We start from the raw sequence: 4,316 nt of genomic DNA, 5'->3' as shown, positions 1-4,316 counted from the left end.
GGAGGCTGTTTTTGTAGGGTCCGTTGGGTGGACTTGGAATTTGACTATTTCATACATTGGTTTGAAAGAGGTGGACTTGGATCTCTTGTCGAGTATCACGTCGTCCCTGTCCACTGTGGAGCGTAGCATAGTTAATTCCTCGGCCGAGAGGGCTTCGGATAATGCCTCGAGGGCCAATGCGGCTGTTTTGTTTTCGGCGCGAAGTGCTGTGTCTGGATCGCTGGCGAGAGTGATGATTCCGTTGGGCCCGGGCATTTTGAGCTTCACCTACCCGTAATGTGGTACGGCTTGGAAGATTGTGAATGCCTCCTGTCCTAAAAGAGCGTGATAACCACTGCTGAACGGGGCCACTTGGAATGTAATTTCTTCGGACCTGCAATTATCCGGTGTGCCGAATACCACATCTAGTGTGATTCCCGACTGGGGATGATTCCTCTAAAGGTTGTGCTACTTTGCTCAATGCGGCTCCAGTCTATTTCCATCTTTTGAAGAGTATCCTCATAGATGAGGTTTAATCCGCTGCCGCCGTCCATGAGTACCTTGGTGAGTCGAAAGCCGTCCACGATTGGACTGAGGACCAGTGCGGCTGGTGCTCGGGTTGTTCGGAATTTACGTTCGTCACTAGCATTGCAGGTAATATCCGTGTCACTCCATGGATTTATTGCTGCTACGTGGCAGATTTCAGCAATGCTATGGAGTGTTCGCTTGCGTCTATTATTCGAGGCGAAGGTCTCAAAGACCGTTAACACCGTATTGTTGTCCACGGGATGGTGCTCTGTGGTATTTGGGAGAAGTAGATCCTCACCACTCTTGGCCATGTGCCGGAGTATCCAACATGCTCTAAGGCTGTGCGTTGGTATTGTATCCGCTGTACTATGAATTTTGCAGGGTCCGTTGAGCCATCCCTCCAGTACGGTTCCTTCCCCCGTAGAGGGTTTTTGATTTTTGGTAGTTAACCCGGGTGTATTGTGATAATGCTCCCTTTTATTTCGGACTGGGTTTGTGTTCAGGGCCGGATTATCCCAAAAGTTTGTTTTGGTTTTCCAGGCACTTTCCATCGCACAGTACTTTCGTAGTATGGACGCCAAGTCAGCGAAGCGAGTTATCTCATGGCGATTTATGGCATTAAGGATTCCCTTGTCCATGCAATTATTGTGGAAAAATAAGATTGTGTCTTCCTCGCGACAGTCCTTAACCTTGTTCATCGCAAGGAGGAATCTGGCCCAGTAGTGATGTACTGTTTCCTGGGGCTCTTGCCTGATATGGGAAAGGTCGCTTGTGTTTGGGTGGGTGGGTGGAATTGAATCCAAACCCCTACCCGATCTGGGATCCAGGGGCCGAGGAGTTTCCAATTTTGGAAGTTCCGGTTCCGAGATGTTACCCGCTAATCCTGGTCCGCTGCCTGACTCTAAGTTCAGGGATTGGATGTTGTCCTCCCGCGAACGGGCGTCCGGCTCGGAGAGCTCGGGAATCCGGACATATTTGGTCCTTAGGATAGAGGAAAGGTCGCCACATTGTTCCTCCACCACTGCAATATGATGGGTGACCGGTGGAGAGTTAATCTCCCTTTGATTGGGTTTAAGCCCAATCCGATCATAGTTCGTAGCGACTCCCAAGGCGGCGATGCGATCCAAGAGCTCGTTTAAGGAGGAGAGCTCCATTGGATCCATCTGTTCGGCGAGTGCTGATTTGACGTGGAGGCTGTTTTCGATGACCCGAGAATTCATTGTCGGTGCGGCGGCCGAACAGGCGGTCATGATGAACCCGCCTAGCCGGAGAGTTTGGCCGATAGCCAAAGCTCCCCCAACAGTAGTACCGTCTTTAAAGACGAGACAAGACATCCTTCCTTCTAGCGACGGCATAGAGGAACTCTCAATGAAAGCACCAATGTTGGTGTCAAAACCGGCGGATATCGGGTAGGGGGTCCCGAACTATGCGTCTAACGCAGATGGTAATAGGAGGAAGGGGACACAATGTTTTACCCAGGTTCGGGCCCTCTTGATGGAGGTAAAACCCTACGTCCTGCTTGATTAATATTGATGATATGAGTAGTACAAGAGTAGATCTACCACGCGATTAGAGAGGCTAAACCCTAGAAGCTAGCCTATGGTATGATTGTATGTTGTCCTACGGACTAAAAACCCTCCGGTTTATATAGACACCGGAGAGGGCTAGGGTTACACAAGGTCGGTTACAAAGGAGGAGATATACATATCCGTATTCCCTAGCTTGCCTTCCACGCCAAGTAGAGTCCCATCCGGACACGAGACGAAGTCTTCAATCTTGTATCATAGTCCAACAGTCCGGCCAAAGGATATAGTCCGGCTGTCCGGAGACCCCCTAATCTAGGACTCCCTCAAGGTGGTTCTTGGTGACGTAGGTGTTCGGGTCCTCGTCTTGCTCGATGAAGAGTGGGTTGGTAGAAGTAGTTGGCCTATCCATCATTCCAAGTAAATGTGTGAGTGGGAGAAAGATAAGAACTATACCAAATGTACCTTGACCAATGTTGAGAATGGATCAAAGATCACTCAATGATGTAACAAGGAAATAACACAATTGGTATCGTATCTCGTCAATTTCTGACACCTACACAAATAAATCCTTTGGTAGAGCTTGGTGAGGATGGTGGACAAAATTTATGCAATTTGTTAGTAAGACTCAATAATGTTGAAAAAGATTAGCAGATTTGCAAATGCAACAAGTAGACCAATAACAAGATATGGCACACGGAAACACACACACGGATAGATAAATGGGGTCGTGCAACCAAGGAATGAACCAAAAGGTGGAATCCATCAAAATGCTCTTGTTGCACAACGCTAGAGAGACACTAGCTCGAGTGCACAATAGGAGGATACGAGACTTGTGCACAACCTACTAAGAAAAATGCAACGACTTCTATCCCAAGTATGCTATATATATGGTGTTCCGATGATATGATCTAGGATGATCGAGTATGACAATCTTAATGTAGTATGATGCTATGGTTCTTGCTAAAAAGCTCTTTGCTTATCTTTTCCTTTTACTTAAAATCTTGTTTGGATCTTTCTCTTTTGAGCTCTTTCTTTGTCCTCTTATGCAAAACTTCACGAACCAAGATAGCTATTGTGTATATGTGATGACAACCTTTGTGACACAAGAGATGATACCAAGATATGTATACCAATATAAAGTGATATATGCAATAACCACTAATTCACACATGTAACATTGTCGGCAATACTCAATGGCTAGTCTCGATAGGAAGGTGACACAAACATGGGTTATTGTGGTTATCAATGCAATGGCAAGGGAGTACACAAATGTGTCATTGAAGTTACCATCCTTGCTTACGGTTGAGGGTGTCAAAATGGTGGAGTTGTCATTGTCGATGATGAGTCCATGGTGAAGATGATCAGCGGTGATGTCGATGTTGAACCGTCCCTAAGTTGCCGAAACGCGTTAGGAAACGGAAACCACACTCAAATTCTCAAACCAAAGAGTGTCAAAATTGTTGGAGTTGGAAACAGGTAAGCTATGGTGGTTGTAGAAAGTGGTGGTGGTATGCGGAGGTGTAAGTGGAAACCCGGGCAAGATTTGGCGAAAGTTAGGCAGAAGGGAAGTGGTGGAGGAAGTGGGGTTGCGTGAGGCGGGATGTCTGGGCTGTCGGGCCGGATGTCCGGGCTGCCGGATGTCCGGGGGTACGGGGCTCCAAATCGGATATGAACTCGATAAACTCATGGCGAAAACAGAAATTTCGATGCAAAATTCGAGAGATTTCGTGGATGAAAATTGGAGAAATGATGGGGGGAAAGCTAGATCTACCTGTTACACACGAAATCCACAGATCCAATCCAAGAAAACTTCATCACACCAACAAATCATGAAAAAAATTGGGGCTATTTTTGGTCGGGAATTTTTGAAAGTGGGACAAAATCAACAAAACTAGGCTAGAAAACTAAGGGTAGGGCTCCAAATTTGTGATCAACATTGGCTCATGATACCAAGATGATGTAGGGTGGAAACCCGAGGGCCGATCTTTCACGAAATAGAGAGGATCATACGAAGAACACGAAGAGCACGAGGGGAAAACACGAGAGAAATACAGTCAAATCAACGAGAACAATCACACATGTGCTAGATCCATGAACATAAAGAGTGATACAAGATCCAAACACAACAAAGGATGATACAAGAGGCAGTAGTTCTTCGTGAGGAGGTCTTGGGGGTCTTCCCGTGAGAGGTCTTGAATCCAATCAATGGATCTTCTCCGTAGAGGCCCCGGTCTCTCGATGGAGTAGAACCGAATGGATGAGTAAAGCTCTATCTCCAAAATG

The sequence above is a fragment of the Triticum urartu genome, chromosome 2 (assembly GCF_003073215.2).
Source record: "Triticum urartu cultivar G1812 chromosome 2, Tu2.1, whole genome shotgun sequence".
NCBI classification, from domain to species: Eukaryota; Viridiplantae; Streptophyta; class Magnoliopsida; order Poales; family Poaceae; genus Triticum; species Triticum urartu.
The sequence above is the reverse complement of the archived record's forward strand: the minus strand, read 5'-3'. Positions refer to the sequence as shown.